Source organism: Conger conger, chromosome 18 (assembly GCF_963514075.1).
Source record: "Conger conger chromosome 18, fConCon1.1, whole genome shotgun sequence".
NCBI classification, from domain to species: domain Eukaryota; kingdom Metazoa; phylum Chordata; class Actinopteri; order Anguilliformes; family Congridae; genus Conger; species Conger conger.
The window spans coordinates 22,227,112-22,242,883 of NC_083777.1; the positions used below are offsets into that span (position 1 = coordinate 22,227,112).

A 15,772-nucleotide genomic window follows, 5' to 3' on the forward strand; every position below is an offset into this window, starting at 1 on the left:
TATCTCTACCTCCCCCCTCTCTCTCTCTCCCTCTCCCTCTCCCTCTCCCGTTATCTCTATCTCCCCCTCTCTCTCTCTCTCCCTCCCTCTCCCGTTATCTCTACCTCCTCTCTCTCTCTCTCTCTCCTACTGTATCTCCCGTTCTCTCTCCACCTCCCTTTTCTCACTCTCTCGCTGTTTCCCGTTCTCTCACTCGCTTTCCATTTCCCTCTCTCCTGCTGTCTCTCTCTCTCTCTCTCTCTCTCTCTCTCTCTCACTCTCTCCGTCACCCTGTTTCACCCCCACCCCTTGCTTCTCTACATTCTCTGTCCCTCTCAGGCTAATACACTCCTAAATCTTAAATCTCCCCAAAGCTCCTCAGTCAACAATTAGCCTCTTCAAGACACTGTGCCTGAGGCACACCACCAGCGGGAGGCTAAATGGTGAAAGAGTGAGAGTATCAGTCAGCTTCCCTGGTTAGCTGGAACCTCATAAACATCTGAAGAGCCTATTTATCGCACGCCATGCGACTCCTTCTGGAATTTCCGTGGTTGGTTGCTGCATGGATAAAGAGAGAAATAGCACCTACACCAACGCAAAATAAAAAAATAAATAGTTATCACCCTAGAACGATGGCAAAAACAACAAACACTAACTAAAACAATAAACTGAAGTAAAAAAAACAAAAAACAAACTGGGCAACGGCTTTCCAGATCACCGGTCGGAGCATCTTTCTGTGTCACAAACTGAAAGGTAAACAAAGACGAACAGAACCCCAGCACAGACCCAGCGCTCGGGAGTGATGTCCCGGTCTCAGCCCCGTGCTGTGGAAACAGGCACACTTTAAGCTCCTGGGCTGATTAGTAATGCAGCCCAGGTGCGTGTGTCCTCTCCACCAGCAGGTGGGGCCGAGAATCTGCTTCTTGAAGAGACTGCATGTCACATCATGCTTACATTTACACAAATGTTATATTAATACTAAAGGTCAAGTTTTAGTACTCACAGCATGGTCATTTAACCATATGACAATGGCTATTTTAAAGAGCCCAGTTTTATTAAAACCAGATTTTAACATAGCAAGCATTTAAACCCTGTGTTGAAAGGCAAGTGTAACGTATGGTGTTTGGTTGGATGTATAGGCAGAAATCGAGTGAAGGTAATGATATTTATATCATTTATACCTCCCTTTCCGCTGCTTTAGATATGGGGGTTTGGAAAAGGCTTTTCAAGTAATTCAACCTGACAAATATTTTTGCTTTAAATCTGTGGCAATAAACAGTTCCTTTCTGAACGTGCATGCATTACTGTAAAACAGGGGTCTCCAATCTTATCCTAAAAGGGCCGGCGTGGGTGCAGGTTTTTGTTTTAACCCAGCAGTAACACACCTGATTATACTAATGAACTAATCCTGTTCTTTAATCAAGACCTTGATGAGTAGAATCAGCTGTCTTAGTTCTGTGCTAAAACAACAACCTGCACACACACCGGCCCTTTCTGGATAAGATTGGACACCCCTGCTGTAAAATGTTCTGAAATACTGTGTAGGTTTTGTGTAACTCAGTGTTCAGTATATCACCTTGTGTGCTGTGCATATTTACCCAGACACAAAATGTTGAATGATTTGATGTGTCCCCAAGCGATAACTGCTGCCTGGAGTTAAAAATACTACAATTAAATTAGGATATTTGTGACATGAAACACTCATAAAAATGTCCAAAGAATCTGGTGTAATAGCTTAATAATCCAAAATACATACAATTGGCTTTTCCTAAATTTCATAATTAAGAGTAAATGGGGTGTAGGTGTAGAATCACAAATACAGCGGTGTGAAAAAGTGTTTGCCCCCTTCCTGATTTCTTATTTTTTTGCATGTTTGTCACACACAAACAAATTTAAATATTAGTCACAGACAACACAAGTAAACACAAAATGCAGTTTTTTGTTTTTTTTTTTAAATGAAGATTTTTATTATTAAGGGAGAAAAAAAATCCAAACCTACATGGCCCTGTGTGAAAAAGTGATTGCCCCATAAACCTAATAACTGGTTGGGCCACCCTTAGCAGCAACAACTGCAATCAAGCATTTGTGATAACTTGCAATGAGTCTCTTACAGCGCTGTGGAGGAATTTTGGCCCACTCATCTTTGCAGAATTGTTGTAATTCAGCCGCATTGGAGGGTTTGAGCATGAACCGCCTTTTTAAGGTCATGCCACAGCATCTCAATAGGATTCAGGTCAGGAACTCCAAAGTCTTCATTTTGTTTTTCTTCAGCCATTCAGAGGTGGACTTGCTGGTGTGTTTTGGATTATTGTCCTGCTGCAGAACCCAAGTTCGTTTCAGCTTGAGGTCACGAACAGATGGCCGGACATTCTCCTTCAGGATTTTTTGGGAGACAGCAGAATTCATGGTTCCATTTATCACAGCAAGTCTTCCAGGTCCTGAAGCAGCAAAACAGCCCCAGACCATCACACTACCACCACCATATTTTACTGTTGGTATGATGTTCTTTTTCTGAAATGCGGGGTTACTTTTACGCCAGATGTAATGGGACACACACCTTCCAAAAAGTTCAGCTTTTGTCTCGTCAGACCACAGAGTATTTTCCCAAAAGTCTTGGGGATCATCAAGATGTTTTCTGGCAAAATTGAGACGAGCCTTAATGTTCTTTTTGTTCAGCAGTGGTTTTCGTCTTGGAACTCTGCCATGCAGGCCATTTTTGCCCAGTCTCTTTCTTATGGTGGAGTCATGAACACTGACCTTAACTGAGGCAAGTGAGGCCTGCAGTTCTTTGGATGTTGTTGTGGGGTCTTTTGTGACCTCTTGGATGAGTCGTCTCTGCGCTCTTGGGGTAATTTTGGTCGGCCGGCCACTTCTGGGAAGGTTCACCACTGTTCCATGTTTTCGCCATTGTGGTCACTGTGGTTCGCTGGAGTCCCAAAGCTTTAGAAATGGCTTTATAATCTTTTCCAGACTGATAGATCTCAATTACTTTCTTTCTCATTTGTTCCTGAATTTCTTTAGATCTCGGCATGATGTCTAGCTTTTGAGGATCATTTGGTCTACTTCACTTTGTCAGGCAGGTCCTATTTAAGTGATTTCTTGATTGAGAACAGGTGTGGCAGTAATCAGGCCTGGGTGTGGCTAGAGAAATTGAACTCAGGTTTGATAAACTACAGTTAAGTTATGTTTAACAGGGGGGGCAATCACTTTTTCACACAGGGCCATGTAGGTTTGGATATTTTTTCTCCCTTAAAAATAAAAACCTTCATTGAAAAATTGCATTTTGTGTTTACTTGTGTTGTCTTTGACTAATATTTAAATTTGTTTGATGATCTGAAACATTTAAGTGTGACAAACATGCAAAAGAATAAAAAATCAGGGAGGGGGCAAACACTTTTGCACACCACGGTACTGTATTTGATTACACTGTTATTATTATTATTTTCAGCTTTATTGGACAGTATAGTATAGAGAGACAGGAAGAATGGGAGCGAGAGAGAGGGAAAGACATGCGACAAATGTCTGACGGTCGGATTCGAACCGCCGACGTCGCAGCTCGCAATGAGCATGCGGTCAGTGCTCTACAGGCTGCGCCACCGAGACACCCGATTACACTGTTCTTAACTGAATATTACATTACATTATTGGCATTTGGCAGACGCTCTTATCCAGAGCGATGTACAGTTGATTAGACTAAGTAGACTAAGTAGGAGACAATGCTCCCCTGGGGCAATGCAGGGTTAAGGGCCTTGCTCAAGGGCCCAACAGCTGTGTGGATCTTATTGTGGCTACACCAGGATTAGAACCACCGACCTTGTCCCAGTCATTTACCTTAACCACTACGCTACAGGCCACCCATACTGATGCAACAATCACTATTGCTAATTTAAAGCAATGGATTTAAAGCAATGGAGTTTTTATCCAAAAAACCTAGTCTTCAAAAGATGAATTTGAAGGCAAATCTATTCATCTCATTTTACAATTTCTGCTTAATGGGGTGAGACCACTACAAATAAAAGATAGTTTGACTGCAACTATAATTGTATCCACTGGATGACAGCAAAAGTCCTGATGACATTTTTGTCAATGATTGAAATGTCACCAGCCCAGCAATTTCTGGCAGCTTTTGAAACATTACAGCAAACCTGAATCCAGTTCAGCCATATTGTCTGCTCAGTCAGCTGCAGGTGTAAATTACTGCATGTTATTTCAGGTTCCTTTTCCAGAAAGCTAAATAATAATTTAGCGATATGAACAAACATAATTTCAAAATTATATAATATAAATTGCATACTCCATCATTAACTCCACAAAATCCTGAAATAATTACCAACTGTACGTATTTTTGTTCATTAAGATAAAATGAACAAAAGATAAAAATTTTCACAAATATCCTCTTTTAATTGTAGCATTTTTAACTCAAGGCTGTTGGGATATCAAATAATTCCACATTTCTTGTCTGAGTAAATAGGCACAGCACACCAGGGCATATACTGAACGCTGAGCTACAAAAACCCACACAGTGCCTGGATTTGGTGTTTAGGTTTCTGTTTCCCATGTCATTAATCAGTGGCACATTATAGAAAGTGATAGTGAATCGAAGGATTTGATATTTTAGTAGTGTCTTTTCTAGAAGCGGCAATTAGACTAGTTAGACTAGATAGATTAGTTAATGAGGACATTTCCGCACCCTCCTCTGCCATTCTGTCCAATGCCCAGGGTAATATTCCAAATATGTTCTCAATATGTTCTCAATATGTTCAATGCAAATCTTTCATACACCCTCACACATTGAAAACTTATATGATCAGACAATTGATTACTTAAGTGGATAGGCTACAGCAGTAGAAGTAAAAAAAAATAAGTCTAATAAATACCTAATAAAGTGCTCACTGAGTGTATATAATATAATAAAATAAGGCACAATAAAAGCCACATGAGAGACATGTCTGTACAACTAGCATTTACAGGAAACATAGTGTCAACACAGAAACCGAAAGTGTGAGAGATTTTTCCTCACACTGAAATTTGATTTGAATAGAATGCATGTTTCAATGCATGGCCTTAAACAGTCTCTTGGCCCAACAAGAGGTATGATTAGCCAAAAATCACCAATTGAGGGAATCAATTACCGAAATAAACGCTAATGAATTATTCTAACCTCCATATGTACATGAACACAGAAAAGATTCTGCATGCATTAGCAATACTCCTCACAAGCTTATTTGGATATCAGATTTTTTTTAAATATATGGATATATTATCATTTCTATATATCATTTGTGTGGGTATACATATTATAATTTGCTGACTGTGTTGCAGTCTTAACATATGCACCTTTGTGTCCTTGCCGTGCTCTTTTCATTTTGGGGTGAAGTCACTACCACTGATTCTAGGAGTGACTACATTCTGACTAGCAGTAGTCTCTGGGTTGAAGATGTAACCAAATTACAACTAAAGCAGATGAACAGCCAAACAGCAGGCCAAGAACACGGTAAATGTAAAAATCATATAAACATTAAACTATCAGTAAACCTCAGAATTTATAAATACATGTGTGAATGGGGACAAATTAGCAGCATTGTGGAGATAGAGCACAAAAACATGGTCAGTGGATGAGGTTCTCTGGTAGAAAGAATGTTAGAGAAGGAGAGAGCAGAGGCCAACTTATTTAGTAATTACAACATAAAGTATGAAAAAAGCCACTTGAGAGAGAAAACCAGATACAACTGGTTTGACCAGCGTTTACAGGAAGAACGGAAATAGAAAGTAGGGCCTTTTATAGTCATAACACAACAAGTTCCTGCCAAAAGAAAGTTTCATTACTTCAGAAACTGCTATTGTGTCATACTAGCGATGAAAGAACAAAACAGGCAGGCTTAAATATGCTAAATAATGGTGGTGGGTCAGTGATGGCCTGGGGAGGCATATCATTGGAGAGTCAGACCTCCATGTCATAGCCAACGGTACCCTGACTCCTGCCAACCATCCACATGAGATAAAAGATTACTTCAGAGAGAGGCTTTCCGGATTTTTAAACTGAAATCTCCAGCTCCTCATGGTATGAATGAACCTTAAATGTTTTTTTGTAAAAAATAATAAAAATAAAAATGTGATCTCGATCTCTGTCTGTCTGGGTGTATGTTGACATTTTCAATATGTAACTTGTCATAGTATAGTATTTATTTTCAAAATAATTAAGTACTGTGGCTAAGAGATCTTCTCTGATATATCTAAATCCTTAATCAGGGGCTTACAAAAGGTGTAGGTGATCGTGCTGTTTGTGTGAGCGCTGAGGAAAACACCTGCGGAAACGCTCACTCTGGCTCCTGCTCGTCTAGCTTTTCATTAACTGCACTTTGCAGGAGAGCGCAAAGGCCAACATACGTTCACCAAGCACTTTATTAGGAACATATTTACTTTATTACACCTACTTATTAATGTGATGATGTAATCAGCCAATTGTGTGGCAGCAGTGAAATCCATACAATCATATAGATATGGTTCAGGAGCTTCAGTTAATCACATCAACCATCAGAATGGGGGAAAAAATATGATCTAAGTGACTTTGACCATGGAATGATTTTGGGTGCCAGACAGGGTGGTTTGAGTATTTCAGAAACTGCTGATCTCCTGGGATTTTCATGCACACTACAGTCTCTACAGTTAGTAAAGAATGGTGCAAAAAACAAAACAGAATCTAGCGAGCAGCAGTTCTGAAGACAGAAATGCCTTGTTAATGAGAGAGGCCAGAGGAGAATGGCCAGACTGGTCAAAGCTGACAGGAAGGTAACACAAATAACCACACATTACGACAGTGGTATGCAGAAGAACATCTCTGAACACATCATAAGTCTAATAAATACCTAATAAAGTGCTCACTGAGTGTATATAATATAATAAAATAAGGTACAATAAATGTCTGCACAACAGATTTGACTAGCATTAACAGGAAACAGAAACCGAAAGTGAGAGATTTGATTTGAGATGGAATGCATGTTTCAATTGTGTGGTGGGGGTGGGCTAACTTTGGCAAGGACAGTTTGCAGAACAGCTGTATGCCTGTACAATGCGATAAGAACATTTATGTTTAAGAAAAGCCTATGATGCAAAATGTCAGTTATTTTTGAGCGTTTGATGTAACATGTCACGTCAATTATTTTTGACAAGAACACATTTGTTGAGGGCAGTTTGTATGCCTGTACAATGTGATAAGAGCAATTACTTTCTTAAGATGAAGCTGACAAAACAAACACCATGTTTAAAGAAAACATTTATTTTTTGAAAATAGCATACACACAACGATAAATCATTGGGGCAGGACAGAGAGCAGCTGGTATTTCTGAGGAGCTATGTTGAAGTTTTATATGGGCACATTGTTTTTCATTATCATGATGTACAGTAGCAAAAATGTCAACGTTTATGACAAATCAAATCTGAGAACCAATGGCTGTTGTTTAATTCATTAACTCTTGTCCCAGTCAAGTATTGTCCATGTTCAGTGTTGCTAAAACCAAAAGCAGAAGCACTTCCACTCCAACAGAGTACATTTACAATGAAAATGTAAACAGAGTGGAACGGATGTGGTTGGTCTCGAGAGGTTGTTCATTGGTTCATTCAGTGAGTTCAGTCTCCACCGCTCTGCATTGTTCCAGTGAGCAGATAAATACGCTCCCCCCCCTACTAAACTCTGGGAAATGCACGGGGCAGAGGCAGAAATGGTAAGTAAAGTTGCTGCATGTAAAGGTTTTATATAACTTTATATTGTATTGTTATTACACTTTTCAAATACTATTCCTATCTTTAAGATAATATGCTAACTGAAATTATTTAGGGCCAGTTTCACAGACAAAGATAAGGCTTAGTCATGGACTAAATTCAGTTTTGTATGGACAATTCCCATTCAAAATAGAATTAATCTAAGATTAGGCTCAATCACTGTCTGTGAAACTGGCCCTTTATGTTGGATTCATAACCAAATAAAAGTTGTTGTTGGCTATAGCCTAATCTGAATCATTCTTTGACTTTAATTTTAAAGACTGGAATCAGCGGGTCCAGCATGGTAAGTAATTAATGTGAAGATAAACTGAAAATAATAACATTTTTGTTTTTTATAGTATCAAAGTTTAAACAATTCTTCATAGTTTTTTTATGCTCAATATCGAAGAACTGTAGAAATGTACTCTTTACCAGATTTTACTTCAAAATTTATTTAGTTGCGGGCGATTTTCAGCCTGCGTTCCTTGCATAGGGGCAGGATGTAGTGCATGTGGTGGAGATTAGGCATAATCATAATCAGCCGTTTGTGGCGATCGACATTTCCGCAGTCATGCATTTGTCACACCGGATACTCGCTCTCATTTCTGCTCACCGGATACCTAATACCATTTAAATAATGACTAAATCTGAGTGCAATCTCACTCACTGTTCAATGTTCAATGTTCAATGTTTAGACCTTACAAGTAAAATTCTGGCACTCTAGCGGCGCATATGGCACTTATTAGCCTGATTAGCCTACGTAGCAGTAGGAAAACGTTTAGGATTTATGTGAAAAGGCTTGATTATATTCCCTTAAAATACATGTATGCAAATCTATTTATCTATTAAATGTAGATTACTGTGAACTGAACCATATTTCATTTATTCTCAAGATAATGTATTAATACACAATTAAACCATATGTTTGTATGTTTAATGCATCGTGTCGGAAAAAAATCTCACTGATTTCTTTTCTTATTTTTTAGGTTGAAGACGAAGATTTTATTAAATTATTAGGACTTATTGATAATTGTCCTAAATCATGTATTATATATAAACGTAGAAAGGGTACTATTAAAAGTATTAATATTATAAATCATTTTAATATTCAGGAGGATTTTCAACGTGTTGGGTATATTGCAATAATAAGAAAAACACCAGAAGGTGATACTTGGTTCAGAACATCACAATGTTTTCTTGCATCTGCAACTAAAAAATCTATTTTGACAACGTACCACTCAGTTGCGAGTGACGTCAGTTTCATATATGCCTTCTTTCATTCAAAACATTATATCTTAATTTACAAAATTCCTCCATCACCCATTATCTCTAATCGTGAAATTGATTATGCATTATTTAAGTTACCAAAATATAGTTTAATCCCATGGAAAACGGGATTTGTAGATAAAATTGTCGGGAAACCGGAAATGGACAAGTTAGTCCATATAATTACAAATAGGACAATAGAAAAAACAGCTCATTCAATTGAGGCAAATGTCATTGAAACCCCCATAGACATGAAAAATTATGTAAATGAATCAGAATTTTTAATTGACAAATCTGGAATTAAAGGTGATAGTGGTGCCCCAGTTTTAGATAAAGACTGGGGATTGCGCGGAATGTACCGTGGGGGTATTCATGGAGGACAACGTCATTTTGGATTGTGTGCTAACATTATTTACATTGTCCAAGATATTAAAATAAAACAGCCGTTCAGTGAAAAAAACTTTAAGAACTTCCAAAAAGCATTTTTAGCTCTTTCGAACTGCACCAAATTTCGAAAAAAAATATAGAAATAAGATATATTATTTTTATATACAGATATATTATAAGATAATAGAATATGATTACATAAGATAATAATGTTATATAAGGGCTGGTCTGTGTGCTGGTTTTTAATCCAACCTTAATTTGCTCTGGTACTTGAGCACAGTAACATCTTCAATTACACTCCACCAGTCTGCGAGAGTAGTTGGTGCTTATACTAAATGTCACCTCAAATAAATACGAAATTGAAAAAAACAAAACAAAAAAAAAACCTGCAAAAGATCAGCCGTTGTTGTACACCCTGGCACAGTCACCTCTGCCTCTGGGATTTCTCCAGAAGGACAACTTGCCCCCACGAGTAATTTCAGCACAGCCTGGGTGAGTTCACTCCACCTGCCAATCAATCCATTATGATGAAGACTAACTGAAACATATATTCAGTTCCATTATGATGAAGACTACTTGAAACATATATTCAGTTCCATTATGATGAAGACTAACTGAAACATATATTCAGTTCCATTATGATGAAGACTAACTAAAACATATATTCAGTTCCATTATGATGAAGACTAATCTAAACATATATTAATTCCAGATCTACTTCCATGGAGCCAATGCGTTTGCCTGTGAGGACTGAACTTGTGGCAGTGACATCACATTTGTGAGAAGCAATAAGGAGAAACTGCAAAACAAAGTGTGGAATATCCTGAAAAAGGTGATCATGTGTATTTATTTTTGTCCGTATCCACGGTAATCAAGAGTTACATCCATCCGTCCATCCATTATCTTAACCCGCTTATCCTGAATAGGGTCGCAGGGGGACTGGAGCCTATCCCAGCATACATTGGGCGAAAGGCAGGAATACACCCTGGACAGGTCGCCAGTCCATCGCAGGGCACACACACCATTCATTCACTCACACACTCATACCGATGGGCAATTTAGACTCTCCAATCAGCCTAACGTGCATGTCTTTGGACTGTGGGAAGAAACCAGAGTACCCGGAGGAAACACACGCAAACACATGGAGAACTCCACACAGAGAGGCCCCGGCCGACGGGGATTCGAGCCCAGGACCTCCTTGCTGTGAGGCGGCAGTGCTACCCACTGCACCATCCATGCTGCCTCAAGAGTTACAGTGTAAATTAAATGTAGTGTAGCGGTTTATCCCTTGGCCCCCCAGTGTCTGCTGGGTTTCCTTTCGACCACAGTTATAATGGGCTGATGATTCTTCTTTGACCCTGTCAATGTCAATTCTAAATTGTTCTATATTATTGTCTCATGTCTATGTGATGTCTTACATTCTAATTGTTGACTGTGTGTGGAGACAGTGCGGCAAAACAAAATCTGAAAGAACTTAAAATAATTGAAAACAGGCATTTACTGTATCTGATAAAGATACAAACCAAGATGCACATTGCGTCTGAAAAACACTGATCTAACACTATTGTTCTACCACACTGTGTGGGAATTTAAAACACTTAGTTCAATTTTTTATTGTGATTTAATAAGGTTATTGTTGCTTTTTTGTTGAGTGTAAAAAGCGACGTATGTAAATTTAATATTTAATATTAAGACATACAGTCAGGTCCATAAATATTGGGACATCGACACAATTCTCATCTTTTTGGCTCTATACACCACCACAATGGATTTGAAATGAAACGAACATGTGCTTTAACTGCAGACTTTCAGCTTTAATTTGATTAAAACAGTTTGTATGTGTGCCTCCCACTTTTTAAGGGACCAAAAGTAATGGGACAAACTAACAATCATAAATCAAACTTTCACTTTTTAATACTTGGTTGCAAATCCTTTGCAGTCAATTACAGCCTGAAGTCTGGAACGCATAGACATCACCAGATGCTGGGTTTCATCCCTAGTGATGCTCTGCCAGGCCAACTGTCTTCAGTTTCTGCTTGTTCTTGGGGCATTTTCCCTTCGGTTTTGTCTTCAGCAAGTGAAATGCATGTTCAATCGGATTCAGGTCAGGTGATTGACTTGGCCATTGCATAACATTCCACTTCTTTGCCTTAAAAAACTCTTTGGTTGCTTTTGCAGTATGCTTCGGGTCATTGTCCATCTGCACTGTGAAGCGCCGTCCAATGAGTTCTGAAGCATTTGGCTGAATATGAGCAGATAATATCGCCCGAAACACTTCAGAATTCATCCTGCTGCTTTTGTCAGCAGTCACATCATCAATAAATACAAGAGAACCAGTTCCATTGGCAGCCATACATGCCCACGCCATGACACTACCACCACCATGCTTCACTGATGAGGTGATATGTTTTGGATCATGAGCAGTTCCTTTCCTTCTCCATACTCTTCTCTTCCCATCATTCTGGTACAAGTTGATCTTTGTCTCATCTGTCCATAGGATGTTGTTCCAGAACTGTAAAGGCTTTTTTAGATGTTTGGCAAACACTAATCTGGTCTTCCTGTTTTTGAGGCTCACCAATCTTGTGGTGAACCCTCTATATTCACTCTGGTGAAGTCTTCTCTTGATTGTTGACTTTGACACACATACACCTACCTCCTGGAGAGTGTTCTTGATCTGGCCAACTGTGGTGAAGGGGTTTTTCTTCACCAGGGAAAGAATTCTTCTGTCATTCACCACAGTTGTTTTCCGTGGTCTTCCGGGTCTTTTGGTGTTGCTGAGCTCACCGATGCGTTCTTTCTTTTTAAGAATGTTCCAAACAGTTGATTTGGCCACAACTAATGTTTTTGCTATCGCTCTGATGGGTTTGTTTTGATTTTTCAGCCAAATGATGGCTTGCTTCACTGATAGTGACAGCTCTTTAGATCTCAGATTGAGAGTTGACAGCAACAGATTCCAAATGCAAATAGCACACTTGAAATGAACTCTAGACCTTTTATCTGCTCCTTGGAAATGAGATAATGAGGGAATAACACACACCTGGCCATGGAACAGCTGAGCAGCCAATTGTCCCAGTACTTTTGGTCTCTTAAAAAGTGGGAGGCACATATAGAAACTGTTGCAATTCCTACACCGTTCACCTGATTTGGATGTAAATACCCTCAAATTAAAGCTGAAAGTCTGCAGTTAAAGCATATCTTGTTCGTTTCATTTCTAATCCATTGTGGTGGTGTATAGAGCCAAAAAGAGGAGAATTGTGTCAATGTCCCAATATTTATGGACCTGACTGTATATTTAATAGACGTATGTAATATTTTGGAATATAAGCTGCAAAACTGCTTGTATCCTCCTCTGCTCTAACAAGACAAAATCCAACCCCACACAGACCAAGCGCATGACCTCACAGACCAAGCGGATGACCTCACAGACCAAGCGCATGACCTCACAGACCAAGTGCATGACCTCACAGACCAGGATGACAACATCGGGACCAGGCTGAGAACACGGAAGCAGGCTTAAATGGGGATATGTTGTCCTTCTGCACCCCCCCCCCCCCCAATAAAAACTACAACAAAAAATAAAAGACCATGTGTGTTTTTATTTTATCAATGAACTGATATTTTTTTGTTGTCGGTTCCCACAAAGATATTACAATGACATCTGTGCAAACAGCACTGAAGTTCACCGACTTTGCCTCTCCAGGAGTACACTAAAACTGCAATTATAATATCCAGTATATAAATATCAATAAATAATATAGAATAATCTGAAAATTACCTGTACTTTAAAGCAAAAACTAAACTTACCGTGAATGAAACTGTGATCATGGGAGGTGTTACTGGCCGTCTTTTAAAAGGTTCCTTCATAACCACGTTTGCAGTGATTTCTGAATAATTACAGTATATGTGGCTCTATCTTGTGGACTGTTTAAACCATTACAGCAAGGGGACTGACTGTTAGTAGTCTACCACCATCTTCCAGCAGGTGGCAGTATGGCGCTATACATAGATGCACTGGAATAGGACAAGAAATAAGACAGCACCGTGGAAATAGTTTCTCCATATACACTCAGTGAGCAGTTTATTAGGTAGACCTGTAGACCAGCTTGATAACATAAATATTTAATCAGCCAATCATGTGGCAGCAACTAAATGCATAAAAGCATGCAGATGTGGTCAAGCGGTTCAGCTGTTGTTCAGACCAAATGTCAGAATGGGGAAGATATGTGATCAAATTGAGTTGGACCGTGGATTGTTGGTGCCACACAAGATGATTTGAGAAGAAACTTTATTAGGAACACCTACACACCTACTTATTCATTTGATGCATTAAATCATGCAGATATGGGTCAGGAGCTTCAATTAATGTTCACATCAACCATCAGAAAAAATTTAAACCTCAGTGATTTCGACCGTGGCAAGATTGTTGATGCCAGACAGGCTGGTTTGAGTGTTTCTGGAACTGCTGGTCCTCAGGGATTTTCATGCACAAGTTCACTCAAAATGGTGCCAAAAAGAAAAAAATGTGGTTCTGTGGACAGAAACGTCTTTTTGACGTGAGAGGTCAACGGAGAATAGCCAGACCGGTTTGAGCTGACAGAAAGCCTACAGTAACTCAGATAACCACTCTGTACACTTGTGGGTAGCAGAAAAGCATCTCAGAATGCACGACAGGCCGAACCTTGAGGCAGATGGGCTACAGCAGCAGAAGACCACGTCGGGTTCCTCTTCTGTCAGCCAAGAACAGAAAGCTGAGGCCACAGTTTATACAGGGTTTAGGACTGTAGTAGGAATGATCGGACTGTGTACAGACGGGCTGCAGTCCTCTCCACTGGGACATGCACCAGATTGGCATCATATCTCTGAAGTCTCTCACTGCCTCAATTGCTCCTGCCCTCTGCTTCTCCATCACCTTCATCTCATCTCTCTCTCTCTCTCTCTCTCTCTCTCTCTCTCTCTCTCTCTCTCTCTGTGGCAACAGTTAGCATCACTGAGGACAAGTTTGGCTGAATAAAAATCTGTAAATGCCCCCATTAATGAAAAGGTTTCAGCTGTCATCACAAAGGAGGGTCATAAGATGTCGAGAGATACTTGCCACAACTGTGGTAAGATTGGTGCTGCTAGCGTCGCCAGCGTCGCTCCGTCCCAGTTTGTTATGTTTCACCCCATCCCAGTGTGCTCTCTCCCCCAAAGACACCCCCTGCGACGTGGGCCTCCACGGCACCAGAACCCCTCTAACCTCAGCTACCCCCCGCTGACCCCCTGTAAGGACTTTGCTGTCACAGGGGGACTATGGAACTGCCAGTCTGCCACTCGGAAGGCTGACTTCATCCCTGCATATGCCTCCCTCCAGTCCCTACAATTCCTTGCCCTAACTGAGACCTGGATCACACCTGACAACACCGCCACTCCCGCTGCCCTCTCATCCTCCTTCTCCTTCTCGCACACTCCCCGGCCTTCCGGCCGTGGCGGTGGTACTGGTCTTTTAATTTCCCCCTCGTGGAAATTCTCTGTTCTCCCCCTCTCTGACCTGTCCATATCCACTTTTGAATTCCATTCTGTTGCAGTATCCTACCCTACTAACCTTTTTATTACAGTTATCTATCGCCCTCCAGGGCCCCTGGGAAGCTTCCTTGATGAGCTAGACACCCTTCTCAGCTCCTTCCCTGAGGATGGCACCCTGCTGATTCTCCTTGGAGACTTCAACATCCACCTTGAAGCCTCCTAGGCTGCTGCCTTCCTACCGCTAGTCCACTCCTTCGGCCTCTCCCTGCAACACTCTCCTCCAACCCACAAGGCAGGCAATGTCCTAGACCTTGTCTTTGTGAGGAACTGCTCATGCTCTGATTTCACGGTTACCCCTCTGCATACATCTGATCACCACTTCATCTCATTCTCCCTCCCTCTTCCTCCCCATCCTCCTCCCCCTCCTCCCACCTACCCTTCCTCAGCCTGCCGTAACCTCCGTTCCCTCTCACCCTCTTCCTTTGCCACCACTGTCACCGCCTCACTCCCCCCTCTCGAATCCTTCTCCAAACTCCCCCCTGACTCTGCATCTGCCACCCTCCTTTCATCTCTCTCCTCCGCCTTTGACTCCCTCTGTCCCCCTGTCTCAAAGCCGCCTCGCACATCCCCCCCGTCCCCTTGGATATCTGACACCCTCCATACCTCCAGGGCCAGCCTCCGCGCAGCGGCGAGGAAGTGGAGGAAATCCAGAGACGCTTCAGACCTCACGACTTACCAGTCTCTCCTGGCGGCATTCTCTTCCGCTGTCACTGCCGCCAAAGGAAAATACTATCAAACACAAATTCAGAACTCCGCTTCTAACCCCCGGAAACTTTTCTCTATTTTCTCCTCTCTCCTCAACACACCGCCTCCTCCTCCT

At 40.8% G+C, this 15,772-nt stretch overlaps 1 long non-coding RNA gene across 1 annotated transcript; it reads left to right on the top strand.

Moving 5' to 3' along the window:
* The first annotated feature begins 7,623 nt into the window (after positions 1-7,623).
* Positions 7,624-12,971, top strand: LOC133118379 (uncharacterized). The gene is made up of 5 exons (XR_009706393.1): positions 7,624-7,700; positions 8,018-8,041; positions 8,724-9,882; positions 10,103-10,222; positions 12,774-12,971. It is a non-coding gene; the product is annotated as an uncharacterized LOC133118379 (long non-coding RNA).
* The last annotated feature ends 2,801 nt before the right edge of the window (positions 12,972-15,772 follow it).